A 14,976-nucleotide genomic window follows, 5' to 3' on the forward strand; every position below is an offset into this window, starting at 1 on the left:
AAGTTAGGCCTCCATCTAAGCATTTTTTTTTTTTCCTACGTGGAAAAAATTAAAAAAAAAAATAGAATATACTTTCAAATGCTCATTTTTGGGGCTTTTTTTTTTTCCTGTTGATGCCATCTTTGTCTGGCTTGTCAGTTTTCTAAATATGTGATCACACCAGAATGTCTTTTTCTTGACAAAATAAATAAATAAATAAATACATATAGAATATACTTTCAAATGTTCATTTTTGGGGCTTTTTTCTTTTTCTTTTGATGCCATCTCAGTCTGGTTTTTGTCAGTTTTCTAAATATGTGATCACACCAGAATGTCTTTTTCTTGACTAATTTATCTAAATAATAATCTACATACCAACAGCTGCAAAGAGATTAAAGCAAATGCAAACAGAAATCACCCTTAAATCACTGTTTGATATGACCAGCATTTTTACTAATCAGGCACTACAAGAAGTATATTTTGCTCCCTTCTCCTCTGAGAGTAAATAAACATCACAGTATCTTTAGGCCAAGCTTTTCACACTCCCTTTTTTTTTGCAATTTTTTGAAACTTTTGCATCTTTTTTTCTGTGGATGAGCAAAGAGACGAGCTGATACTTTCAGTTTTTAGTGTGCCCCAGAGTTTAATAGTTAAAAGCCCTGGTTCTGGTGTCCTTTCCAGGCATGTCCTGCCATCTCAAGGTCCTGCCTGAGCACTGCTAATGGTGGGCTGATAAAAAGGTGATTTGTCACTTGCTGTGGGTAGACACACCCTGCCTCCTCATAGTGACAATTTACCATGGCAGTGCTGATGTAATTCAAATAAATACAGCCTGGAGGATGCACGGGATTCAGATTCTAATTCAGGCCAGAGCCTCTGGTTTCACACCTCGAAGCCTGCCTGCGTGCCATATGCCATGTGAATTTGAGTTCATTTCTGCAGGGTTAAATGCAGGATGAACATGATGCGTGTCAGTTCACAGAATGTAGGGAGCTGTACAACAGGTCCCCTTGAAATATTCCAGGGAGATGGGCAGCAACAACCCCACTGAAGGCTGGTGGAGCATGCACGCAGGCACAGACCCTCATTTACATTCCCTTATTTATGCCTATTTTTATGTGCAATCGTGCATATTTACATACATTTTGTAACCTCCCAAAACCCACTCTTTCTAAAAGCTGAATCACACATGCACAGATGGAGAGCTGCAGCAAACTGTACTGGACAATAAATGGAATTTATTGTGGAAGAAATTGGTTCTCCAGCACACACAGAGTCCCTCTCACCTGGATACAGAAAAACACATAAACGAGGATGTCTCCTGTCCTCCTGAACCTCCAGCCCAGTGAGCAGCAGTTCCCTCAATAGCAGGCACCAAAATATGAGTTACCCAGTGCTGTGCTATTGGCAAGATTAATTTATCAAAGGTGTTCAGAAGCTGCAGTAAATAAAGGACAAACCCACATCAAAGACAGGTCTAGGTTGCTTTCCTAAAGGCACTTTACAAAACAAGAAAAGATTATGGAGCAGTTGAGGATTAAGGGCTATCAAGTCCACTTTAATTTGTCAGGTAAAAAAATGTTTTGTTGTTAAAATACCAGAGTGGATGTCTGATTTGATAAGTATGTTCAAAGAATATTTATTTTAAATGATGTGGGAAGATTATTGATGAAAAATAGAAGATTTGCCTTCAATTTCAAATTGAGACCAGTCAAATTACAGAGTGTTTAAAGTGAAGCAAAAGGAATTTGCAAATGTTCCTACTTGGATCTTTAGCAATAAACCCAGCAGGTGCTGACCTCTGCAGCAACGAGACCCTTTAATTCACTTTAATTAAAGTGATCGTGATTAAAGAAACTTCATTTCTAAAGTCAGACCTGGAATGCCTGGATTTGGATTACCAGATCTTCACTTCTGCATTTACATTCAGTGGGATTATATAGATTATACTCGTTTTGAGGATTATCAGTCTTGATTGTCTGAATGCAGACAGCAATGCCTTGCAGAAGCCCCACTTGTTCCCTGGCAAGATTTACTGGTCAGAATGTATCAATGGCAAGAGAACACTTGCTAACTTTCTTCTAAAACATGTAATTTTAAGAAAATGCATTTCCACAGTTCCAGCAAGGTGGAAATATATTTATTTTCTATTGGTATGTTCTTAAAAAGTCAGTAATTCATATTTATACATCCTAAGTAATTTCTGTATGTTTAGGTTTGTATGAATCAATTTTGACTCCTAGGAGTTTTATGCAATTATACTGGAATTATTGTACTGCATTTTGGATTGGATTTCTGGGTTCTAAGTCCTCAATCCATCAGGTTTGGGTTGGATACTGAAAACCTCAGGATAAAATCTGCTTCAATATATGATATATATTATATATATCATAATATATGATGCACCAAATGAAGTCAGGACTTGCTCTGAATTCAGGATTTGTTGAAACCTTGACAAAGACTTTTGAGGAGCAGGACTGCAAAGAACTAATGGACTGGCTGGATCACAAAGCTGTGCACAGCATGGAACAGATGCTGGATAGTACCATGGAATTATGGAGTGTCCTTCCAAAGTTTCTCCCTGGTTTTCAGCCACCTCTGCACTCAGAGGCTGTGACAACTTCACTGATTGCACATCACACCTTGTCACTGATCAAACAGTTATAAAGGGAAAGTCCTGATGGCAAACTGACTCTGAAAATCTAGAGCTGGCTTTTGGTTACGTGACATGCAACAACATTTCCCCCCCAGCTCACATTCTGCAGATTTCTTTTTGCCCAGTGATTGTTAACAAATTATCTCGCTGGACTTTCAGAGCTACGTCTGCCCTTCCTTTTTTTCCAATTTCCTTCATTAGCTTTATTAGACCAATAGTTGTGTATACTGAACACCCAGAAATATTAGCATTTAATCAGAAGATCAAGGACTGGCTCTTTCTTCCTATCCTTGTTTCCAGGAATTATAGGATGATTTTCCCCACTGATTCCTAGCCTTGCTATTTTTCCAATGAACATTGCTTCACTGCTCCCCCTTCCTCAGGACAAAATGCCCAAGAATTAATCTTGTGTTTGCTAAATAATGCTGAATTAGGACAGTTTACATCTAGGTTACAGGATTCAAAATAGTTTTCTCTTTTTTTCTGTCCTACCCTTTGTTTAGCCTCTTTGATTTATTATTGGAGGCTTCTTTTTGATCTGGCTTTACCTTGTCAGTCCTTCGTGTCCCACCCACAGACTTTTTATTTCTTTTTCATCTAGTGATGCTGGCAAAGAACTTTTAAAAAAAAAGACAGAGGGAGGGATTTGGGATTGTCATATAAAACCTGTGTTACTCACTTTTCAATATCTCATTGAACTTCTCACAGCTTTGATATTTTAAGTAGGCATCACAACAAAGGGAAACAGAAGTGACTGGAAAGGTAATGCAGAGTATGAGGCTTGTTAATGGCCCTGAAAGTCCCAAGAAAAACCTGCTGAAAGAAGGATCCTTTCCCATGAGTACTATTTAATTTCTCTGAGAGGGTTTTCCTAGTGTATCAAAACTCTAAAGAGCACATTTAGGCAATGCAACTGCTGTCTTAGCCTATGCTGTGTGCACAGTGACATTCACTTTCATTTTACAAATCCTTTTGTCAAAAACCCCATGGTAGAGAGATTTCTGGAGAATCTGACTCTGCTTTAGCCCTGCTGCTAACATACTTGGGAAACATAGAAAATTGGAATAGAAAACTGTTTCCTACAAGGGCAGAGAAAGACCAAATAAATGACATGAAAATTTTACTAAATAATTCCTTTTATGAGTTGTAAGTAATGACCCCAACACTTCAAACTGTTCAATGTGTGAGTATGAAGCAGGTCAAACATTTATTTAGAATAATTTTAACAGACAAGATATGTGAGTCTAACAGGCAGAAGATAAATGCTCCAGAACTTATCATGTCAATTTAAAGCCCTTGCTGCTGGATTTCTTCAGCAAAAAAGAAAAAAAAAAAAAGAAAAAAAAAAAAAGAAACTTCAGGTTGACCCACAAGCAGTTAATCACCCCAGGGATGCAGTAAAAATGTGAAACCCTGTGGTTTATTTTTCCCTTGTGCCACCTGTGGGCTCTGCCAGCAATGACCACAATGCACAGAGACACTGAACACCTTTAACCCACTGGAATCAGTAGGAATGGAAGTTTTAGGAAAGGAGTATTTCCTAAAGGATCAATCCTTGATCCTTACAATCCAAACCATGCTGATGTTTGCACATGTAAAATTCTATAAAAACTTTATGTGACATCCCTTCTTTCTTGAAAAAGCAACGAAAAAAGTCAATTATTCTCAAGTTCTTTCCAATTATTTTCAGTTTCTGGTTGTCTTATTCCTCAGTAAAATAATGCTGATTGCATTGCACCACAGAGGACTTTATCCATTTCCAAACTAAGCAATTATTGAAAGAATGCAAATTGAACATTTCCACTCATAGTAGATTTTCAGAAAACATTGATCATCCTCAAACTGAGCCTTGACTTTCCCCACTGAGGCAAACTCCCATCTCCCTTCGTGTGACTTGCTCTGGAAATTACACATTTCAACAATTGCCTGCATCTCCTCATTTTGTGATCTCTCACATTAAAGGCCCTTTTCAAACCTGACCTGCACACTGAGATGCTTCAGTCAGAGCTGAGTTAAAGCCCTGCTTTAGCTTTGCAGGCCCTGCCTGGTTCTCATGGCCAGGGTGCAGAAAAGGGCAATAACTGGGGGTTTGCAGTGGGAACTGAGAGCTGAGCCCTGCTCTGAGAGCTGCATCCCTGGAGCACCTGGCTCTGCTCAGGCTGACAAACAGCCCTGCTGATGCCTCAGGTTTGGTCTAAAAAACAGTCCCCAGAAAAAAAATTTTTCTAAATTATTCCTTCATTTGGAAATCCCAAGGTCGGGTAATATCATCAAATCTGAGAAATCCAAAGTTTGATAGCAAAATTTATATTAACCTTAGAGTTGACATTTCTTTAGAATTTATTTTCTGTTGTAAATTGTCATTCTGACAGGACTTATTTACTGTTTCTAGGATGGACTGGCAGCATCTTTGAAGCTGTTTTTCTCGATAAAATCAGTGCTGGACACACCAGAAATTAGCATTCTGGTGGCTGCAGTTTAAGTATTAGAATCTGAAACAAACTACTGACAGACAAGATCAATTAGAAAGTTGTTTATTTGTCTTTGAGACATAACATTGAAGCTCCTCCACTAAAGTGTGCTGTAAAACACAAGAAGTGAAATTCAGGCAGAGTCAAGAAAAGAGGAAGAAGCCAGAGTAGAACTTTGAAAATTTTTGCTGGTATTATGCAGATTTTTTTCCATGAATTTTTGTTGTTGTTGATATGAAGAATCCAGAATTTCCATCTTCAAAACAAATTTGTCTTCACTAAATTTATTTTTAATTAAAAAAACTCAAAACATGCCAATTATTTTTTTAATTTGTAAATTCAGACACTGTGTTCTGGTGGACAAAGAGGATTTTACTTTTCTTTATAACAGACACAGTCCCACTTTTTTTCCTGATGATTGCTTTCTAACTATCACAGAAGTAGTTTTTGGTTTTTTTTTTTTATGTTCAATGCAGTTTATGTGAGGGAGGTGTCCAAGGAAGGACTGGATGTGGCTTATGGTCTGGTTGACAAGGTGGGGATCAGCCAAAGGCTGGAGTCCATGATCTCAGAGGTCTTTTCCAATCTAATTGATTCTGTGGTTCCTAATTGATTCCGTGATAGCTGCCAGAAAAGAAAATTTAATTTGTACAAAACAGCAGACTAAGATCCAAGTCAAAGCTTTGCCCCACTCTGTTGGAATCTCCACTGACTTCCTGATAAGTGGACTGACTTCCTGTCCTCATCTTACTTTACAGTAATGAATAAACTGTAAATGTTTGCTGGCTTTGAAGAAACCAAGTCGTTGTGAAGCACCACTTTCACAAAGGGTGCTCAAATGCCAGTTTGCTATGGTGGATCCCTGTCTGTGTGCATCCATTATTCCCACATTTCACTGCATTCAGTTTGCAAGTTATTTATGATACCTCCATCAAGAATTTGATACTTGGTGTCTGTAAATGAACTCTTAAAAAATGGTTATATGTCAAATCCTTACCTGTCCGTCTGAGGATCATTTTGTGTGTATGTAATAGAAAATATTTAGGGCTGTTGATTTGAAACTCAACCATCCAGCAGTATTTAATAATAATTTTCTGCTCCTTTAGGTACTCCTGTCCCATTTAAATGCAACTGTGGGTAGTAAACTTGAGCTTTACCGAATTCAACTCAGCTAGGAAGTAAACATTTCCTGATTGTTTAGCTGTTGTTTTTAAGAACACCGGAAGGATTTCTCCGAGCTGCCTCCGAAACGCTCAGCACTGATGCTTTTTTTTTTTTTTCCCACTGCCAGATTCCTAAACACCTACAGAAGGGCATTCGTGCTCCTGATGGAAGGCAAACAGGGCTGCATTAAACACGGAACGCAGCAGTGTCCAGGCAGAGCCCTGTGGCCGCCCCAGCCGGAGCAGTGCAGAGGGGACCAGGATGGCTCCTCCAGGAGCTCTCTCTGCTGCAGGCTCTGCTGCCCCTGCCAGGGAGCTGCTCCAGCCCGCCTGACACAATTGTTTGTTGCCAAATAAGATATTTCAGCCCTGTGGTGGCTGAAAGCACTAATTAGTGATCGTTTAAAGTACTTAGGTAATGTTAACTTCAGGGATGCTCTTGAGTCTGACCCCTGCTCATTCCTTTGCTTTTTTGGAGCTTTGAAGACAATTGATTTTTGAAGACTGCAGGCTTCCCTGAAAATCAGGGACTAACAAGAGGGGGGACCTAATCTTGATTCAACCATTCATGCCATCCTTTAAAGACATGTTTACTTTTTTTTTTCTTCTGGATGTCAATGAATAGATTTTAAAGTCAGGGAATTAACCCAATGTGAAAGAGTTTAGAGCACAATTGTGTGTGGGCAGAAAAATACTAATTATAAATAATCAGGGTCAAAAAAAAAAAAAAAGAAGAAGAAGAAAAAGTGAGTGCACCTTAAATAGTTGATGGGAACAGGTTAAAAAAAGGCAGGGGAAAGGTTTTCAAACCTAGTTTGAAAGCTGTGTGTAGAGTTATATGGGGGAGAATGTCAGTCAGAACAATTGATAGGAAAGGTAACTTGGAGCTGACTTTTGCACAAGTTGGGTCAAACACAAGATGCATTTTCACTTCATAAAAACAAAGAAATGCTCTAAGAAAGACTCTAATTTATACTGGCTAAAACAGAAGGGTCAGTGGTAGCCATAAAGATATCTGGAGAACATTATGGTGAAGGAGCTACTCCTTGGCATCTTTTGGCAACACCCCCTTGGAATCTTTATTCCCAGTTGTTGTATAGATTGTTGTCTTTACAGAATTTTGGTGACCATCTCCCCTATAAATGTACCTGCAGCAGTGCAGCTCAGCTTGGGTTAACAGCAGCAGCATCACCACATGTACCACATATTTATTAGGTCTGCTCCTTCTCAGGGCTGGCTTAGATGATCTGGCCCAGCCACAACCAGGATCCCCATGAAATTCCATGAAAAACGACCCTACTCCAAACTTACTGAGTTCCATTACAGAGAATTCCCTGTTAAAAACTGTGCAATTTAGGATTAATCGCTGAACAGCTGGTGGGACAAAATTATGCTTTGCACAAATTGAAGGGGATTCTCAAAGATTTTTCTTGAAGGCTGAGTGCAGGAGACACAGGGCATCACCAAAAAAAGGGTGGCCATGAAATATCCTCGAGGAAGAGCTGCAAGGTGAGATAGGAAGGGATCCTTCTGAAAAGATCCTGATGGTGTTTGGGAATGAGAGGTGAAAATACAGAAGCCTGTCCATTTTCCAAGGGTCTGGTCACAAGAAATGGTTCAACCCCTCCACCATGACTGGCCTTTTTTATGTATGGAAGGAAATTGAAGGGCATTCTCCTGGGAATGTGCCACCCCTAGGATTGTTCGAGGCCAGGCTGGATGAAGATCTGGTTTAGTGGAAGGTGTCCCTACCTGTGTGAAGGGGAGTGGAACTGGTTGAACTTTAATGTCCCTTCCAACCCAAACCACTTAATGATTCCATCATTCCATGAAACATGTAGACAAGCCAACAATTTCTTCCCATCCAGCAAAATTTAGCTGATACTGAGTTTCTGCTGTCATGCTTTGGGGACTGAGATTTCAGAAAATGAAGCTGTACTTAGGTCAATTTTCAAGAAAAAAAATTCCAATGCTTCACTGTCAAGAAGCAACAGCATTTTTATCTCATATATTTAAACAACATTTTTCTATTTTAACAGCATTTTTATCTCACGTATATTTAAACGTTATCAGGATGTCAGAACAATGAAGAAAAACTGAAATTTGGTAATAGTTTTCTTTTAACATTTAGAACCAGTTCTTAAACAGCTTATTTCCTTTTAATTTCAGAGGATTTTTTTTCTGCCAAATAAAGGATTCTCTCCTTGTGGAGAAGTCAGCAGAGTAACACTTGAAAGAAAAATTTACACACTCTAAATCAAACAAATATGTGGGTATATATTGATATCAATAAAATAATCACTACTGTTTGTATCAGGTAAGTGTGGCAGGAAAATAGAAACGTTGAACTTTCAGCTATAAAATGTAATTCAAATGTTTTTTTGTGCAGCATGCCACTGTTTCATTCACATGTATGTTTGACAACAGGTTTGAATGCTCTTTCTCCTTTTCATCACTGGTGTGGCTTTGGTTTCTCCAAAAGTTTATACTTCTTCATTTTAAATAGAAGAGAGGGATGTGTTAAATTTCCTTTCTCTGAGTACAACATGTACTGCTAGGCTAAAATAAAGGTGGAGAGGTATTTTGATAAAAAGCTGCCTTTGGGTAAACAGGGCTGCTGCTGTGGAAGGAGGCTGGCACCTGGGGGAAGATAAATGGCAAACAGCTGGAATACACCTATGAGCCTGCAAATCTCAAGGACTCAAGGAGCTCAAGGGCTGGATTCCTCCAATATCACAGAGTGAAACGCACAGAGTCTCTGCCAATTGCTACGCAATTTTCTAAACTTTATCTGATGAAGAACTGTAGAATTTAAAATAAAAATTAAACATGAAAAGTTACTGAGATTAAACTGGGAAAGAAAGTCACCTACGGCTAAGTTTGGATGTTGGAAAGGATTCAGATATGTCTTTAAATACTCCAATGGTTATTTACAATAGGATTAATTTAATTCACATTGTAGAATACCTATTATGTTTCTTTAGTTTATGCCTAAGCAGCTGTCCAATTAAAGGGAATTGATCTTCTACAAAGCTTGTATCTGAGCATAGCACTGCCCACTGTGCAATAACCCCTTTGTACTTGAGAGAGAATATGCCATGCATTTCTGACCTGGAGAGATCTGGGAGCTTTTTTCACCGTTTTTATTAATCCTTCCATTCCTTAATAAATTATCTTATCAATCCACCGTAACCCAGCATTCCCTCACAGTCCTGCAGGTCAAGAAAAGGGTTAAAAATTCTCTGTCTTGATCTCTGCTGAAAATGGTGCACAGGAATGAAATGGTTGCCAATTTGTTTGCAATGCATTCTGACTGTACGGGAGTTCTTTTCTGCCTGACAGGCAGGTGAGATCAAAGTGGTGCAGGACAAAAGGGGCTCAGCAGTGATTTGTCAGGGGACGAAAGGCAGTCCTGTCTGGGAAAGTGGCTGTAGCCCAGAACGAGCCTTCAGATCACTAACAGACTAAAGAAATCATGGCATGAGAAAAAGTACAGCAAAAAAGGTTCAAAGGTCAGTTTTATTTGGTTTGGATTATTGGTGCCTCCTTTCAAACCAAAGAGCAAGAAGGGGAAAAAAGAACAGGCTAATAACCTTTGTTATTGTCCAGGAAAAAAACTCTTTTGTACACATTGCTCGGGGATTGTCTGTAATTAAAATGCTGTTGTTAGATCCAGGACCTGATTCTGCAAAAGTTTTACTCATGTGAGTAATTCTCCATTGCATGAATAGTCTGGTGGGGCTGCTCACGTGAATAAAGATTACTTCCATGACAAAGAGTTTGCAAGTTCAGGCATTGCACACGGGTAGAGGCTGCAGGTGTGCCTGTGTGTGTGTGTCTGTGTTTGTGTGTCTGCTCAGAGGTGGGTGTCCTCTCTGGGTAAAGAATAGATTTTAATGAGTGACCTGAAAAAAAAAAAATACATTTGAAACCTCAAAATTTCAGACAAAAGCAAATAATTCTTTATAACTGTTTGCATTCTCCTTCAGTAAAATTTGGGTGATTATAAAACCCACTGTTCTCTCTCAGTCCAGATGTTTGTCTGACAATAACTTCACTGATTTATCTCAGAGGAGCCCTGTGAACCAAAATTATCCAAAGAAATATCTCAGAAAAGTAGTCCAAGATTCACTACTGAAGTCTGATGCAGGTATCAGTTTTTAAGGAGCGATGTTGCACTCAGATGTGGCTGGAGCACAACCCCAGGATCAGCGTTAATAAACGAATGGACAAGGTGCTCCTGAGACACACAGGTGATGGTGCCCTGCACTTCAAGTGAGTGATCTGACTTCTTCACATTCCAATTTACCCTTTTTCATACAATAAAATATCAGAATGGGGCAGGAGGGGAAAATGTTCCTGGAATAGGAACCTCAACCACTCATCTGAGTTAGCGGTTAAGTGTTAAAATCAGAGGACAAGTGATATCAGAAAAGAAAAGAAAAGAAAAAGAAATAAACTTTCATGGAAACCTGAAAGTTTCCATGGACCCTGTTTTCTTTTTTTTTTTTTTTTAATTTTTTGAGGTGGTCCATTAAGGCCAAGGAGATTACCAAGGAGAGATTCACAGCAACAAACACCCTTCCGAGAAAGCAGCGTTCAAACATAAAGACACAAAACAACACAAATAAGTGCTGACTCTGCCTCCTGTAACTCACTAAAGAATGGATTCTGACAGATGCATCAATTCTTTTTAAGTGAGCCACAGGAAAAACTCTGCTCTGTACATACCTGCCAAAAAAAAGGTCTTAGTAAAGCTCTCTAAGATGCCACATACATAGGATGCAACTCATCTATCCTGGGAGTCTCTGGTTTATTTTTTTCTTTCAGAAAAAAAATCAACTTTACTTACCAGTCAGCCATCCCAGCTGGAGGAGAGAAAGCAGATTTTATATTTTTATTTATTTTCAGGAGAGAAAAACGCCTGAAAGAAAACAGTGAACAGGATTCAGATGTGGCAATGAGGTTTAGATCCTAGTTTTGCTGACCTGACTTTACGAGCTTATGTCACTCAATTGCAAGGAAAGAGAGACTGCTGCAAAAGAAGTGCTGGGAAAGACATCCATTGCAAATTCAGTGGTGGCTTCCAGCACATGGAGGATGCTGGCAGTGCAAAGATTCCCCAGAGCTGACCCTTGTGTGCACACCTGGGCTTCACCTGCAAGGTGGGGTCTGAGCACAGGTACCTGAGTCACAGCACCCAGCCACCTCCAGGGAAAGAAACACTCTGACCTCTTCTGTCGACCATCACACCACGTCCCTTTGCCTCCAAAAAGCCCTGTTCAGTGGGAAAATATTCTGCTGGGCTAAAAATCACTAATTTTAACCAGAGGCTGCAAGTAGAGAGGGGCTGGGTAGAGCCCTTCCCCTGTGACTTGGTAGCACCAGCTTTGTCACAGGCAGCCCTCAGTCCATTTCTGCGTTGTCACCTCTCACAGCTTGCATCTGCACCTTCCTTCTGAGGTATTCCAGGCACGTTTTATTTATTTTGGATCATTTTGCTAATTTGGGTCACCGCTTCTATGATATTTTTCTGAGGACAGGAGAAATTGTAGAAGACTGTCTCAGATGAGAAAGTGCACTGAGATAACACACTATTCAATTATTGAAACTCCCTCTTTATATTACAGGTGAAAAATATACCTTCAGTTCTAGCAGCTCAGGCAGCCAAATTGGGTTGAAACAAGAGACCCAAATTGTCTTATCTACCCCATACTTTCTTAGATGAACTGCCTTAGGTACAGGATATCTAGAACATGGTATTAATCAGTTGATTAGTACCCTAATTAATGGAACTGCTATGAAAAAAAAATGTGTTAAGTGCTGCAGAAGAGCACCAGAGGAACTGAGGGCACACCTGCTAACGTGGGGTAACCAGTGGCAGAACAAGACTGATGAATTCCTCCCTGTTGGCTTGGTTTGTTTTGAGGATTTAAGTGGTAGGACTTCTGCTTTCACAAAATAGGGGGAAAAAAAGATGAAGACAGGAAATATGTGGGTTTTTTTTTCTCAGCAGTTTATTTCCTCTACAGAGTTCCAGGTCTAGCAAGAGAGGTTTTTAATCCCCCTGTGAGATGAAATGCCGATTTTGGGAAGGGTCTGTATCAAGTGGAGGCCACTTTTCTGCTGGCTTGGCTAAGCCCCAGAGCCTGATCCCACATTCTCCTTGACTGCAGACCTTCTGGAGGGGAGCAAAACAACACTGATTCCATCCCAAGCCTCTCCAGGTGTGCCCTGAGTGCCTCCCACCAGCACACAGAGGTGGAACAGAAAGGTCGTGGCCACTGTGTGAAACTCAGTAACCAGAGAGGCCTTAGGGGCTTGGGGCTAGAGACAAACTCACATATTTGTACCCCCAGGAGTTATTCATGGCTCCATTTTATGTCCCACCCAGGCTCTGAAAGATAAATGCAGGGAGTACAAAAGGGAAATATCCTTTCAGCTTGTCCCTCTTTGCACCTTTCCCTCTCACCATTACTCTGTGGCATCCTGGTTTGTGTGGTGCAGGAACACATCCGGGATCATTCCCCTGTGGGAAAAGAGGAATTCTGCTGAAATTCATCTAAGGTACTAACTTGGTGTTTCTGTTGTTATCTACATCAGCTTTTTTTTAGATTTTAAAATCTCATAATCTTTCCTTGCCTGTATTTCTCCTGATTCCTTGGTCCCATTCCTCATCCCTGGAGACAGAAGGAACTTTAAGGCACTTTGCATCATAGCCTTCTGAGGACAACACATAACCATGGATGGGATTTTGGGGAAAACCCCAGGCATATGATGCAAACCTTGATCTGATCTTCCCAGAAGAGTTGAAATGCAACAGCTGCTGATCTTCAGAGTGGAGTGGATCATTCCTGGCACCAGTGTTCCCTCCCCCAGGGACAAATGCATGTAGCATTTTCCTAAGGCAGCCACTTCCAGGTTTTATCCCTGGTGCTTGGGCACAGACCTAGGCCTGACCCCTCTGCCTGTCATCTGATTTTGCAAAGTGTTGATCCAGCCACAGCTTGGAGAGAGATCTTTTATCTTCGGGTAACCCAATTCCCAAAGATTTGCAGGGCTGAGTAAGATCATAACAAGCCCCTGATTGTGAAAGCAACGGGGGAATAAATTCTAAAAGTAGTAGGGTATTTATCTGAACAGCAGGTACTTCAGGCACAAAGTGCAATTTCAACGTGGATATGGACCAGATATTTCTCCCAGGTACACCAGGCTCCTGTGTAAATCTTTGATTTCAAAAACACGTGCTGTGTTACCAAAAACAGGGAGCAAAGTTTTTCCTGGCTGTTAAGTTTTTCAGGCTATTAAGTAAGGATTGAGGTATCAAAGGTGTGAAGCAGGTATGCTAACACGGTCTCCAGGTCCCCACCAAATTACATTTCTATTGTTTTTGCACTCCCTTGCTCCTCTTCTGGACCAGCCCTTATCTTTGTGTTTGGTTATTTTCGTGGCTGCAGTTTACAGTTCTGCATGGGTCTGAATATCCCTATTGTAGCCTGCTTTGAGCCTGCCACAGGTCTGTCCAAGCCACCTGACAGTCGCCTAAACCTCACCATTGCACATTTTCCCCTGTTACATTTCTTCTACTGTTTCCTTTGTGTCTTGTGTTGAAAAGGTGTAAGCAACAGAGGGTAAAAAATTGGGGTTTTTTTCTCCTTTAATGTTGCTGCAGTCATTGTTTTGAATATTTTCATTCAGTAAACCATTAAGGGATTATCAGAAAATAATTTTTTTAGTAATAAGGTTGGGCCTGATCCAAATTCACTGGCATTAAAGAAAAGGCTCTTAGTGAATTCCATGGACTTTGAATGAAGGATTAATCCCTTGGTCCTCAGACAGAGAAACTCACCAACTTTGGTAGGAATTTTGTAGGAGTAAGGAATTTAGGCACTGCATCTTGAAATATTAATAATGGTAACAACAACAATAGACCTCAATTATATAATGTTTTAACCAAAATGAAGAAGATCAAAACTTGTAAACTAATTTACTGCCTGAAGGGAAATACAGCAGTAGCTCACATAATATATGTAGAATCAGCTGTGTCATCCTAAAGACCTCAGATTGTTTCTTCACAAACAGCAAAAAAGAAGTTACTATAGAAGTGAAAAACATTTCATATGAGTGGATAAAGGGAAAAATTATTTCATGCATTTTATGTGTTTAACATTTCTTTTAGAGCTGTCTTTCCATGTGCTTTCATTGGAAATTACCTATATCTTATTTTCCCCACCTGGAAAAGCAACCTGAACTTCAGAAGCTGTGAATTTCCTCCCTGGAGCTTTCCTCCTCCACTCTGCCTGCATTCTGCTTTCGGGGAGCTACCAGTGTCCAACACAACAAAAGCATTGCCTGCCCCATGGAACGGGGAAATGCGATGCTGTGTGGTCTGGAAAGTCATTTAAACAAGATTATATTGTTCGCGGGGTGCGGAATAACCCCGCCAGCACAGCACAAAGAAAACAAAATATAGCCGAATGAAATCAATTGGATTTTAGGGGCTCTTCCCGGTGTCAGCAGGTGTGAGGGGACTGCAGCAGGGAGGAAAGCTCCGCTCGGAAAATGCCATCAGCGCATCGCAAACAAACACCTCATCAGCACCGCGCCTGTTTTCTTTGGGACCTTCCCACGCTCCGCAGCTGAGCTGGGATGGATTTTTAATTGGAGAAGGAGAGCGATTTTTTTTTTTTTTTTTTTTTTTCCTTGC

This window comes from Pyrgilauda ruficollis, unplaced genomic scaffold (genome assembly GCF_017590135.1).
Source record: "Pyrgilauda ruficollis isolate IOZ18807 unplaced genomic scaffold, ASM1759013v1 scaffold132, whole genome shotgun sequence".
Lineage (NCBI taxonomy): Eukaryota > Metazoa > Chordata > Aves > Passeriformes > Passeridae > Pyrgilauda > Pyrgilauda ruficollis.